Source organism: Pseudophryne corroboree, chromosome 1 (assembly GCF_028390025.1).
Source record: "Pseudophryne corroboree isolate aPseCor3 chromosome 1, aPseCor3.hap2, whole genome shotgun sequence".
Taxonomy (NCBI): domain Eukaryota; kingdom Metazoa; phylum Chordata; class Amphibia; order Anura; family Myobatrachidae; genus Pseudophryne; species Pseudophryne corroboree.
Genome location: NC_086444.1, coordinates 353,073,849 through 353,088,522, shown reverse-complemented (window position 1 = coordinate 353,088,522; position 14,674 = coordinate 353,073,849). Strand labels below are relative to the sequence as shown.

The 14,674-nt window shown below is 48.8% G+C and overlaps 1 protein-coding gene across 3 annotated transcripts in view; it reads right to left on the bottom strand.

The window, feature by feature from the left end:
- GNB1L (G protein subunit beta 1 like) overlaps nucleotides 1-5,942 on the bottom strand; it is a 122,215-nt gene extending 116,273 nt beyond the window's left edge. The window contains exon 1 of one of the 3 annotated variants that reach the window (XM_063964753.1): nucleotides 5,035-5,942. The gene's annotated coding sequence lies outside the window, so the exon portion shown is untranslated. The remainder of the gene's footprint in view (nucleotides 1-5,034) is intronic. The other 2 variants (XM_063964752.1, XM_063964751.1) reach the window with 2 other exon arrangements.
- Between the last annotated feature and the right edge of the window lie 8,732 nt (nucleotides 5,943-14,674).

The window sequence follows — 14,674 nt, the reverse complement described above, 5'->3', positions numbered from 1 at the left end:
AAATATGTGAGTTTGTGTGTGGACTGTACATATGGGATGTAATTTGATAGGGATTTCATCCCAAACGACTGGAGAAGTTGTACTGCATAATAATGTTGTTGTGTGAGCATATACCGTACTACTAGTCACCAGTCACATTCACACCCGGATGACTATAGCCAATCGCTAATATGCTGTATACCTACTAACAGCAAAACAGTCATCATGTGACAGCTCCCTTAGGGATGCGCTGACATTGTGAATGCGTACGTATGCACTGTGCGCTCTTCTGCAAATGGCGATACAAACTGAATGAGGGCCAATGATAGGTGAATAGTGATTGGTGCAATGATACAGCTGGAGCACTGTATGTGTGTGTGCCAATGTAATTATTAGTGAGATCAATTCTGTTGTAGCTCTGCCCATCTCTGCCCCCCTCCCCCAGCTCCCTTCAAGGCATTCCTGAACTTATTTTTCTATGTACCATTGGAATCCACCAAAAAAACCTTCCTGCTATAACCTATTGTGAAACAAGTCAGTCAAGCGTCGATGCACCTCCCCTGTGTGCATCAAATTCAGCAGTTGTATAGAGCCACCAGGCTCTAGTACCCAGAACCTCCAGGAAGCAAAACCTCTGACCTGTGCCATTGCACATACGCAGCTTTATCCCAACTTTCCCCCTGCTCCGTCCAAAGTATCAGTGCCCCTCCATAGTAGAAGCAATATACTGTACAACAACAGAGATCCCACAGTGCCACCACTGCTTAGTATATTACAGATTCCATTGCCCCCACTGCAGTATATGAGTGTATGCAAGGGTACACGATGCTTAGTATAGCCTGTTTGCTCCAGACTGCAACTGGATATCTTTGCATCCAGTACCTGCTGCATATTACTGATAATCCATGCTACCTGCTGTTACCTGGTTAATAAAATAATCACTTGGTTAAGTTGATCTGCCATGTGGACTAACCACCATCGGACACCACTGCCACATATCATCGTAGTGTCTGCCAATAGGTTATGGGTGTAGACCATCACTGTGCCCAGACACCTGTGACTAACGACACCAACAAAAAGGCAGTAGCAACGCGGAATGACAGTCTCTGAGCGAGTACAGAAAATCCTTTACTCAAGAGAGAGAAAATGTACAGTGACAGGGCCAGTATGAGCATCATTAAATTAGAAGGCTCAGAAAACCATACCACATAGAAATTTGCCATGGAGAAGCAATTAAAGCAAGAAAATCTGTGAAAGGTTACCAGTGATTAGGGTGATAATTCTAACCCAGACGAAGTAGACAATGGGGTTGATTCAATTCAGCAACAGTTGAATAGCGCCGGGAATTAGCTCCCGGCGCTATTCAATACAGCGACTAATTACCCTCAATTGTCGGGAATTCTTCTCTCAGCCCCGGGGGGTGAGAGAAGAAAACCAACAAAAGAGCTGCCGCGCGGCCGGTGCGAGGCTGATTCTTTCGGGAATCAGCATTGCCGTGGGTAGTTAAGTCGGACAATGCTCGTTCTCCCGACAAAACTACCTGTTAAGTCGGCGAGAACGGGCATTCTCCGACTTAACTTTAGCTGAATTGAATAGCGTCGGGAGATAATTCCTGGCGCTATTCAACTGTTGCTGAATTGAATCGACCCCAATGCCATGTATACAATAGGTTTAGCTGTGGATTAGCATGTATATTCCATCGGACAGCAAGCATGGTGTTAGCATTACTGCCTCACAGCAATTAGGTCATGGGTTTATTTTCCACCACGGCCCAACTCTGGGGAGATTGTAAATTCTGCTTGTGTGCTATGCAGCTATCAACAGAAGTTGTACGGTCCAAGCTATTTCATGAGCGGATCACACGACATATCGTGTAGTCTAGTGTGTACCCAGCTAAGTGTATGCAAAGACTACTTATAGAGGAACTCAATTACGTGCAATAAAAAAATGGGCTGTTATTGTTGATCATTGATCTCAGGGAATTGTACTGCCAGGGGCTATTCAATTAGACCCGATAAGCCGGCGCAAGCCACAGCTTATTGGAGGATTTTGTTTCACCTGCCTCAGGCGAAACCAAATACCTGAAAACAGCCGCTGTTTTACCGAAAACACGCAGGTTTCACTGAACCAGTGTGTTTTCAGGAGAATAGTTTTTTTTTCTGACAGGCGACCAAATTGGATAGCCTGAAGAAAAATATTGGGGAAACACTGGGAAAAACATCCGTTTTCGTTCCCAATATTTCTTTACACCTAAATGAATACCCCTCTATGAATTGGGGGCCAGGGAAAGTAATGGTGGCATCTAAGGACATTGAAGGGGCACGTGTGGTGGTCTATACAAGTTTTCATATATTTTGGTCAGACAGGATGTGCTGGCTCCAACATTTTTAAGCTGGATTCTAGATTTTACAAAAAGTTGTCGACCCCTGGGTTAAATGTTCTTCTAAGGAAAAGGAACAGACAAAACAATAAAATATTCAACAGAGTCTAAAACTGCAATAGAAATAATAGAGGTGAGTAGCATCCAGAAGATTATTAGACAGAGTGAACAAGTGTAGATTGCACTACTGAACAGTAGTCATTAAAAAAAAAACCTACACTAAAATACAAAAGGCCCGAGTCTGAGTTGGGTGGGAGCTGCATAATTGTCTGCATCTTTCGCCTGTGGAACATCTACGACTTTATGCAAATGCCGCAACAAAGTCCTACCATGGTGTATAGCCATGCGTCAGAATGCGCAAAGAACAGACACCCACGTGAAAAAAAAAAGGCATAACTACGTCTGACACTGACATAGCAATAGCATACAACTCAGAATAAGGCTCACAATGTGGAATTACTGCCTGATGGAGAAATTATACATGTAGGCAGGAATCTAATCACCAGCTCGTATATGTTGATAATGGGACAATTAACATTATAAGCAATTTAAAAATAAGCATGAAAAATTTCAACAACCATGTTAGAGTAATCTAGAAAATGTTGCTCCTAATACGGGTATTGCTATGGAGTTGGGATAGTTGGAAAGATCAAAGTTGCAAATGTATACATGTGATGTAGTCATATTGTCGATATTACTGAAATGTAGATGTGTCGGCAGGTAAAATGTCAACATTCTGCATGGACCGGCAGTGAAGGCTTAGGGTTAGACTACAGGAGGCAAGGGTTAGGCACAGGAGGGGAAGTTAGGGTTAGGCACTATGGGGAAGGTTTAAGCTGGGTACACACTAGATGACGGACAAACAATGCAACATTGTCAAAGATTTCCCTTGAACTCCCGGGCAAACAATATATGGGGTCATTCCGAGTTGATCGCTAGCAGCCATTGTTCGCTGCGTAGCGATCATTGAAAAAAAAACGGCTAATCTGCGCATGCACCGCAATGCGCACGCGCGTCTTACGGGTACGAAGTCCTTTATGGTTTTGCACTGGTTATAGCGACGATTCCAATCGCACAGCCGAAGGCAAGGAGATTGACAGGGAGAGGGCGTTCATGGGTGTCAACTGACCGTTTTCTGGGAGTGTTTGGAAAAACGCAGGCGTGGCCGGGCGTTTGCTGGGCGGGTATCTGACGTCATTACTGTGTCACTTGTCGCAGCAATTATCGCACAGGATAAGTAACTACAGGGCTGGTCTTGTTTTGCACAACATGTGTTGCAGGCGCTCTGCTGCACAGGCGTTCGCACTCCTGCAAAGCGAAAATACACTCCCCAGTGGGCGGCGACTATGCATTTGCACGGCTGCTAAAAACTGCTAGTGAGCAATCAACTCAGAATGACCCCCATAGTGCATACACACTGTGCAATCTTGCTAACGACCGAATGATATATTATGTGACGTTCGGTAGTTAATAATACATCAGGTATATATGTAGGTAGTGCATACACACTGCGCGATGTGCTAAACATCGTTAAATACAGCCTCAGATTGAGCAGCATGTAGGGCTGACCAAAAGGCGCGACGAAAGACTCACGGTAACTCGTAATAGTGCGTACATACTACAGATGACCGGGTTCGGGTTTTACTCGGTTCTCAAAACAGCAAGATGCTGGCTATCCAAAACAAGAGAAATCCGTGAGCCAATAAGATGCCATTTTGAGAACCGGGTAGATCCGAGTAAAACCGAATCCACTCATCTCTAGTACATACTGGACGATGTGGACGATTTATCGTCAAAAAAATTATCTAGTGTGTACCCTGCTTTAAAGGTTTGGATAAGTCATACTAAACCGTCGGAAGCCGCACATCATCAGCCTGACGCCGAACCCAGTAGACGCTGCTGGAACCGTCATACCAGGTAAGTCACCACTAGATCACCAGGGACATTTTGTCAAAAATGTAATTGGGTCGAAATTTCATCAAACATGTCAACAAAGTATACCATATCCAAGGGGGTATGGGTCGTTAGTCATAAGGTCGACCATGAAAGGTTGACATGCATTAGGTCGACTGGGCAATAGGTCGACATGGTCATTAGGTCGACATGTACTAGATCGACAGGTCAAAAGGTGTTGTTTTCTTCGTAAAGTGACGAGGAACCCCAGTTAGTGCACCGTGTCCCTTCGCAGAATTTCGGGTAAGGTGCCTCGCTCCGCTGCGCAGGTTACCGTTCGCAATTGTAGTCCACGTCGATCGTCAAGTATGAAAAACTGGGTGGTCTTCAAGTTGCCGAATGTCTGGATCCCGGCGCACAGTAAACCGGCGCCGGAATCCCGACACCCGGCATACCGACACATATTCTCCCTCATGGGGGTCCACGACCCCCCCCTGGAGGGAGAATAAATAGCGTAGCGCTCCACCATGCCAGCAGTCGCCAGGAGCCCGGCCGCCGGCATACCATACTACACCCGAAAAACTCGTGTCGACCTTTTGACCTGTCGACCTAATGACCATGTCAACCTAACGACCGAATCCCCTTCCACATTTGGCAGTTCCACTGAGTTATGAAACAAGTACAAATATGTGCTGACATCTGCAGTTCTCTATATTAATTTTATCTGAAGGTTCTGGTGATTATTCAGTCACAACAGAAATTTAGAGCAACACCTTACTTACAGCACAACACTCCTGGAACCAGTAGAGAGGCACTTTGTACCATGGTAGAGTCACACAACCTGTGTACCATGCTACGTTGTAAGGATAGGGTCATATAACTATCTGCTTCACCATATTGTAAGTTAAATGTTCAAACAAGTAAGCAAAGTCCATAAATCCACGGTGAAGTGTATGAAGAATGATAGACAGGGCATGCAAGCTGCAGCGTGGTTGTAAACTGCGTCACCAACATACAGCGGGAACAGGTGTCTGCCCCAACCATCATTATTGGGTTACAGTGCAGCTAAGTCTCATTCCGCCACTTGAGTTGAGCACAGCATACACAGCTGCAGCTGGGAGCGCACACTGGCTGAGCACTACCATGAGTGGACGTAAAAGAGGAAGGGGCCAACCTGCATCTTATACACTGCACCAGCCGCCTGCACTAGCAGCACTTCCTCCAGCTAAGAACAGTGCGCCGCTCCCATGCTTTATTTTTCGAGCGAGTCGCTCGGCCGGCACTGTATACGTGACGCGACTTAAAGTCGCGCTGCACTGACGTTTCCTATAGATTAGATACCGCCCATCAGCACGGCGCGATTTATCGTCCACGTCAGTCAACTGTCGCTCGCTCCAGGTTATTATTCTAAATAGTTTGTGACATGGACCCAGGGGCTTATGGGAAAGGTCCTCTCTAGGAAGGGAACTAAACGCTGCCGTATGCTAAGCGTCATGCGGCGCAAGCTGGGGGTCTGGAGAGCAGAGCGGATCTCTCCCTCTGTCAGGACGGAGCCAGGTCGGAACGGTCACTGACTCGCCGGTGTAAACAGTGCAGGGAGAAGCCTGCGGCCGCCCTCTCTGTTCCAGCAGCCGCCTGTTGTTTGTTACCCAGCCTTCTGTATAGCCAGCGGCACTGCTGCCATCTGTGTCCAGCAAGCTAATGCGGCAAACTATCTGTGCCCAGAAAGCAATTGGGCAGGTCTCAGGTTCAGAACGAGGGGCCCTATGGGCTACGGCCCGGGTGTGGTTAGTTGGGTCGACAGTAACTAGGTTGACAGTCATTAGGTCAACCACTATTGGTAGACAGTGACAAGGTCGTCATGAGTTTAAAAAAAAAAATTGATATAGTTTTCTTCGTAAAGTGGCCGGGAAGCCCAATTAGTGCACCATGTCCCCCTGGGCAAGGTGTCTTGCTATGCTCGTCACAGGTTACTATTCCCAATCGTCCACGTGGATCGTAAAGTATGGAAGGTTTTCTTTTTTAAGTTTAATACTCATGTCGACCTTTGCCATGTCAACAGAGTGACCATGTCGACCTAAAGACCAGATACTTGGGCTACTACAGGTGGTGCAATAGACCTACAGTAAAATACATACAGCCAATTAGTCGACCCCAAAAGTTCAACAGGGTCAAAATGTCGACATGGACAAGTTAGACATTAGAAAATGATGACAGGGTCAGAAGGTCAACAAGTTGTTGTTTTTTTTGTGGGGTGGTGGTTAATTTGTATGTTTCACCATATCTGAGCTTAGTGAAAATGTGTACACTTGCGGGCTCACTGTGCTCTGCACAGGTTACTATTCCCAATCATAATCCAAGTGGATGGTAAATGATGAAAAAGTTGAAAAAATGTAAACAAAAAACCCGGGAGGGCCTTCGGGAGGTGGTAAGTGTGTCCCACTTACGGGACCCGGTCTTTATCGCGATCCGGCGCGGTCAGTGGGAGGCGGGCCACGCGCGCTGGCGGTGGACACTGTGGCAGTACAGGCGATCCCACTAGATCACCAGGGCATGGGTGCAGGTTAGGTTTTCTCTCTAAACCATTTTCAGTAGCCCACAGTACCCGGTGGTTTTGCCAGCAGGGGGATAAGGCTTAGACCTGAAGCCACTCCCCCAGCCCCAGGGTGCCATTTCCCGCAAATGTTCCTGCCCTGGAGCTGCATATCTGTCTCTCCCTCACTCCCTGTCAGTGTCTGGGCGGCATTATCTCTCAGCTTCACTGTTCCTGGGACTGCTTGGGCAAGTCGTCCTGTGTAAAGCTGCCTGGTTGTCAGTGCTGTGACTTTACATGACACTTAAGTATTCTACCTGCCTATTAGACAGTGTTAGTTAAGAAAGAGTGCATTTAGTCAGGGTTTTCTAGTACAACTACCCTGTGATATACATCCAGTTCTTACTGTGCAGTGTTATATCTATTGACTACATAGATTTATATATATATATAAAAGCTAGTCCAGTGCAGTATTATTGTTAGTAATAACCTCTACATTGTACAAACTGTGACTATCTGTGTGTGCATTATCTGGCTGAGTGGTGTCCATTTAGTGTCTTTCACTCAACTTGCTATCCCTATATTCTATAACCTGAGGGAGGGTACATAATGACCCACCATGGGCCGCTTTTTCCACGCTTCTGCATACGCTAGTTAATAAACTAACACCCCCTATGGGACCCCCTATGCCGGTACAGCCGTATGTGGTCCCTGCAGCTAACCCCGCCGTGGGCGGATGATTTATCTGCTCAATTGAGGAAGTTGAACCAGTCCCTGACTACTAAAAAGTCTGACCATCGCTCGCCTAAACCCAAGGGGTCCTCTAAGCGAGCTCTTGTCTCCTCACAATCCACTGCTGTCACTGACACCTCGTCGGATGAAGACGGGACTTACACTGACCCCACAGGTTCTGACTCAGATACGGCTGATGGGGAGGGTAGTTCACATGTGGATGTTCCTGATCTTTTGGAGGCTATTAAGTTGATTCTGCAGATTACGGATGATCCCGAGCCATCCGTCCCTCCTAAGAAACAAGATAGGTTCAAGCGTCAGAAGGTGGTTAAACAAGTTTTACCTCACTCTGACCACCTAGTGGATATACGTCAGGAACCCTGGGAAAACTCGTGTATGAAGTTTGTGCCTCAAAAGAAGATGCTGGCTCGCTATCCCCTCGCACCAGAGCTGTCTAAGAATTGGGAAACGCCTCCTCCAGTAGATTCACATGTGGCTATGATGGTGGTTTCCTCAGCTCTACCTGTCACTACCATCACGTCTTTAAAAGAGCCTACGGATAAACGTGTGGAGGGTTGTCTGAAAGCGATTTACACCCTCACGGGTGCTGCACAAAGGCCCACTATTGCAGCAACATGGGCTGCAGAGGCTATTGAAGCATGGGCCTTGGAGTTAGAAGCTGAAATCTCTTCTGACCATGCTAGACAATGCTTGTCATATATTGTCACAGCTTCTCGCTATATTAAAGAGGCGGCTTCTGATGCCGGTATCCTAGCAGCTAAGGCCTCTACTACGTCAGTCCTGGCTCGCCGGATATTGTGGCGGAGATCCTGGTCTGTGGATCTGGACTCTAGAAAAACCCGGGAGGTACTCCCTTTCAAGGGAGATATTTTGTTTGGGGAGGACTTAAATAAGATAGTGGCTGACTTGGCTACTGCCAAAACTGCCTGTCTGCCAAGTACCGCTCCTTCTGTGTCGAAGGCTAAAGGTACTTCCTTTCGCCCCTTTCGTCCTTCAGGTAAAGCAAAAGGTCAGGCGTACAACAAGCAGGCCCTCACTTCCAAACCTGGTAAGCCAAAGCCCAAAAGAGTCTGGGTGGCCCGTCAGCCAGCTTCCAAGACCGATAAGCCTGCCGCATGATGGGGCGGGCCTCCCCCTGGGGGATCCCAGGGTGGGGGGCCGGCTTCTAGGGTATACCCAGGAATGGTTAAAGACCACTTCAGATGCCTGGGTACGGGAAGTCATCACTCGAGGTTATGCCATAGCCTTCAAAAACCGACCCCCTCATCGATTTTGCCGAACAGACATCCCGTTGGACCAGACAAAGGCAAACACTCTACATTAGGTGGTACAGACCCTCCTGGATACAGGAGTTGTAGTACAGGTGCCTCTTGCGCAGAGGGGCCGGGGGTACTATTCTCCGCTGTTTCTAGTCCCGAAACCGAACGGGTCCTCCCGGCCCATTCTCAACCTCAAGGCATTGAACAGGTTTGTGAAGATTTCCAAGTTCCGTATGGAAACCCTTCGCTCTATAGTTCTGGCCTTGGAACCTGGGGACTACATGGTCTCCCTGGATTACAGGATGCTTACCTGCATATTCCTATAGCAGAGTCGAATCAGCAATGCCTCAGGTTTGCGATTGGCAACCTCCATTACCAGTTCCGGGTGTTACCTTTTGGTTTAACAACGGCTCCGCGAGTTTTCACCAGAGTCATGGCGGTGCTGACGGTGGTACTCCGCCGTCAAGCGGTCAGGATACTGCCGTATCTGGACGACTTGTTAATCCTGGCAAATTCCCCAGAACTTCTCCTACGTCATCTGGATATGACGGTCCGGTTTCTGCAAGCCCACGGGTGGCTCATCAACTGGAAGAAATCCTCCCTAGTCCCTGCTCAGAGCATGGTGCATCTGGGAGCGCTATTGGACACCCACAACCAGAGGTTCTTCTTGTGTCAGGAGAAAGTCCTGAAGCTTCAGGACAGGATTCGTTGCTTCCTTTCTCGTCCGCAAGTGTCGATACATTTGGCGATGCAGGTGCTGAGCCTCATGGTGTCAGCATTCGACATGGTGGAGTATGCTCCATTCCATTCTCGCCCCCTGCAGAGGCTGATTCTAGCCAAGTGGGACGGCCTGCCTGCCTCACCGGATCAGGTCTCAAATGATCTCATTGACTCCGGAGGTCTGTCTGTCGCTGCTCTGGTGGCTCCAGGACCAACAATTGTGCAGGGGCCATCCCTTCTGGATATCCAACTGGGTCCTGTTGACGACAGATGCCAGTCTAAGAGGTTGGGGCGTGGTGCTGGAGCAACACTCCCTTCAGGGTCGGTGGACCAAGGAGGAGTCCCTCCTCTCAATCAACATTCTGGAATTGCGGGCGGTCTTCAATGCATTGAACCTAGCCCAGCATTTAATTCAGAACCGTCCTGTTCAGGTGCAGTCGGACAACGCCACCACAGTGGCCTACATAAATCATCAAGGCGGCACTCAAAGCCGTCTGGCAATGAAGGAAGTCTTACGGATTCTACATTGGGCGGAACGCCATCTACCAGCCATATCGGCAATCTTCATTCCGGGAGTCCTGAATTGGGAAGCGGACTTTCTCAGTCGTCAGGACGTACATGCCAGCGAGTGGGGCCTCCATCCAGAAGTGTTTCAACTCCTAGTGGAAAGGTGGGGCCTTCCAGAAGTAGATCTGATGGCGTCTCGACACAATCACAAGGTTCCGGTCTTCGGAGCAAGGACAAGGGATCCTCAAGCAGCATTCGTGGATGCGCTGGCGGTGCCGTGGAGGTTTCGGCTGCCGTACGTGTTCCCTCCGGTGTCCCTCCTGCCCAGGGTAATTCGGAAGTTCAAGCAAGAAAAAGGAATTCTGCTTCTCATAGCTCCAGATCTATCCTTGTGGAGTCCAGTGTACCTCGCAGAAAGAGATTTAACAAAGGTAAGTTCTTACCATAAGTCTCATTTTTTCCTGTCTGCAGTCACGGTTCACTGGATCCAGGTCCCTCCAGAGCTTTCTCCAACAGTCTGTACGGTACCAGGGGGCTGTAGAAGGGAGGGGAGGCTGCTTAAAGTGCTGTGTCACCTATTAAGGGACACAGCGCTGGGAAGGGTCTCCCTTTACTTGAAAAGCGCTGTGTGTGGGTTGGCTCCAATCTCTTGTGTCTCTTTGCCATTCTTGGGGGGGAAACTCTGTCCTCACAATACCCTGTGTGTTTGTGGGGTATTTGAGTGTGTGTGCATCATGTCTAGGAACACTGGCGGTAATTCTGAGTTGATCGCAGAAGGAACTTTGTAAGCAGTTGGGCAAAACCATGTGCACTGCAGGGGAGGCAGATATAACATGTGCAGAGAGAGTTAGATTTGGGTGGGTTATTTTGTTTCTGTGCAGGGTAAATACTGGCTGCTTTATTTTTACACTGCAATTTAGATTGCAGATTGAACACACCACACCCAAATCTAACTCTCTCTGCAAATGTTATATCTGCCCCCCCTGCAGTGCACATGGTTTTACCCAATTGCTAACAAATTTGATGCTGCGATCAACTCGGAATTACCCCCACTCTTTCATATGCTGCAGAGGATTTGTCTTCCCAGGAAGACTCCATTCCATGTAATCAGGATTGCACTGTTTTAGCGCAGATCCCAGCTAGAGAGCCAGAATGGTTAGTCTCTCTGAGGGGGACTATTTCTCAGATTTCTGATAGGGTGGCTAGGACTGAGCATGCCACTCAGGTCCTCCAGTCCTCTATGCTGGTATGGTCTGATTCTGGGTCCCCTGCGGTACATTCTCATAAACGAGCGCTCGCAATTATGCAGGATGACACGGACACTGACTCTGACGCCGCAGACGGTGATGGGGATGTGTTGCGTGGGACGGCATCACTAGCCAAGGGGGTGCAGTTGATGATTGAGGCTGTTAGGGATGTTTTACACATTTCAGACACAGCGCCGGAACAGGTGGAGGAGGCCTTCTTCACAGATAATAAGAAGCCCCCCCTCACTTTCCCGGCATCCAAAGAATTGAATGCTGTCTTTGAAAAGGCATGGGAAACTCCGGAAAAGAAATTCCAGATTCCCAAGAGGGTGTTGGTGGCTTTTCCCTTCCCAGAGGAAAATAGGAAGAGATGGGAGTCCCCACCGATAGTCGACGCCTCTGTATCCAGGCTGTCCAAACAGGTAGTTTTACCGGTCCCGGGATCTACCGCGTTAAAGGACCCGGCAGATCGCAAGGTGGATGCTACGCTGAAATCCATTTACACGGCTTCTGGGGCTATATTTCGGCCTACTATAGCCTGTGCTTGGATTGCTAAAGCTATTGCCAGGTGGTCGATCACTCTGCAGGAGGAATCGTCTACACTGGACAAAGGTGACGTTGATTTGTATATGCGTAATATTCAGGATTCTGCAGGGTTCCTGGTGGATTCCATAAAGGACCTGGGTTCCATGGCTGCGGGGATCTCCTCCATGTCAGTCTCTGCTCGCAGAGGTCTCTGGCTGTGCAACTGGTCTGCGGACGCGGAATCCAGGAAGTGTGTGGAAGGCCTTCCGTACAAAGGTCAGGCTCTCTTTGGGGAGGCGCTGGATGCGTGGATTGCCACGGCTACCGCGGGTAAGTCTCCTTTTCTCCCCTCAGCTGCACCGGCTACGAAGAAGCCCTTTTCATCTAACACGTCACAGTCCTTTCGGGCCGCGAGACCTAGAAAGAATAAGCCTTCGAACACCTTCTTCAGAGGTGGTCATGCCAAAGGAAAGAAACCCGCTCCCGCAGGTTCCCAGACCCAGAAGCCCGCTTCTGATACTCCTAAGTCCTCCGCATGACGGTGGACAGCTAGGCCTGGAGGAAGGTCAGGTGGGGGCGAGACTCCGGCAGTTCAGCCACGTCTGGGTGTTGTCTGGTCTGGACCCCTGGGTTCTGGATATAGTGTCCAGGGGGTACAGACTGGAGTTTCAAGATCCCCCGCCTCACCACTTCTTCAAGTCAGGCTTACCATCGCTGCTGGCGGACAGGACAATTTTTTGGAGGCCATCAGGAATTTGGTAGTGTCAGAGGTCATTGTTCAGGTCCCTCTTCAGCAAAGGAACAAGGGTTATTATTCGAACCTTCTTGTGGTACCGAAACCGTATGGTTCGGTACGGCCTATTCTAAATTTCTCATACGTCCTAGAGGATGCTGGGAATGCTTTAAGAACCATGGGGTATAGACGGGATCCGCAGGAGACATGGGCACACTATAAGACTTTGAATGGGTGTGAACTGGCTCCTCCCTCTATGCCCCTCCTCCAGACTCCAGTTAGATTCTGTGCCCAGTGAGACTGGATGCACACTGAGGAGCTCTCCAGAGTTTCTCAGAAAAAGACTTTATTTAGGTTTGTTATTTTCAGGGAGACCTGCTGGCTACAGGCTCCCTGCATCGTGGGAGTGAGGGGAGAGAAGCAGACCTACTTCTTAAGAGTTCAAGGGCTCTGCTTCTTAGGCTACTGGACACCATTAGCTCCAGAGGGTTCGATCACTACGGTACGCCTAGCTGCTTGTTCCCGGAGCCGCGCCGTCACCCCCTCACAAAGCCGGAAGATAGAAGCCGGGTGAGTATGAGAAGAACAGAAGACTTCAGTGACGGCAGAAGAGGTACCGCGCAGTGGCCGCGCCCTGGGCAGCATGAGACCTCAAATCAGACTGGCATGAGTGGTAACAGTGCTCTGGGCACTAGCTAAGGGACCCCCGCTAATATAAACATAAATTTGAGCGGGACTGAAGCGCGCCATGTAGTGGGCGGGGCTTAGCCGCACAGCTCTGACCAGCGCCATTTTCTCTCAGAAGCTGCAAAGACGCTGACCCTGTCCTCCACACTGCTGTACAAGTAACAGGGTGAAAAACTGGGGGGGGCACAAGTAATTTGGTGCTGATTGCTTTATATAAAAAGCGCTAACAGGTCTGGGCAGTCACTTTACTGGCCTCAGTACCGGGATAGGCGCTGGGTGTGAGCTGGCAGAACTCTCTCTGTGTCCCTCTTGCAGGCTTTATTGTGGGTCTGTCTCCTATAGCCCCAGTGTGGTTGTGGGTGTCGGTACGTGTGTGTCGACATGTCTGAGGCTGAATGCTCTTCCCAGGAGGAGGCTGGAGTGGGGACAGAAAATGCTGTGAGAGTGACCGTGTCGGCACTGCCGACGAATGATTGGGTGAATATGTTGAGTGTTTTAAATGCAAATGTGACTAAGTTGACTAAGAGATTTGATAAATCTGAGTTTAAGAACCAAACATGGAGAAAATCCATGGAAGATACTTTGTCACAGACCCAGACCCCTTCGGGGTCACAGAAACGTGCATTTGCCCAGATAGTAGATACAGATACCGACACGGACTCTGATTCCAGTGTCGACTATAGTGATGCCAGATTACATCCAAAACTGGCTAAGAGTATTCAGTACATGATTGTGGTGATAAAAGACGTACTACGTATCACTGAGGACCCTGCTGTCCCTGATACTAGGGTCTGTATGTCTAAAGGAAAGAAACCTGAGGTAATGTTTCCTCCCTCTCATGAACTGAATGCGCTGTTTGAAAAGGCTTGGGAAAATCCTGACAAAAAGATTCAGGTTCCCAAAAGAATTCCAGTGGCATATCCGTTCCCCTATGGGGACAGGGAAAAGTGGGAGTCAATCGCCACAGTAGACAAAGTTTTATCGCGTCTATCCAAAAAGGTGGCGCTTCCATCCCCTGACACGGCAGCCCTAAAGGATCCTGCGGATCGTAAGCAGGAAAATACACTAAAATCCATTTATGTCACTACAGGGTCGCTACTCAGGCCTGCCGTTGCTTCGGCATGGGTGAGTAGCGCTATTGAAAAGTGGGCAGATAACTTGTCATCTGAGGTAGATTCGCTAGAAAGGGATAGTGTACTTTTGACTCTGGGTCACATCAGGGACGCTGCAGCATATTTAAAAGAAGCTGTAAGGGATATTGGCCTTTTGGGTTCAAGGGCCAATGCCATGGCGGTCTCAGCAAGGAGAGCGTTGTGGTTACATCAATAGAATGCTGATGCTGACTCTAAGAAGGCGATGGAGGCTCTACCGTTTAACGGTAGGGTTTTGTTTGGCGACTGCCTCACTGACCTGGTGTTTATGGCTACCGCGGGTAAGTCTTCATTTTTACCTTATGTC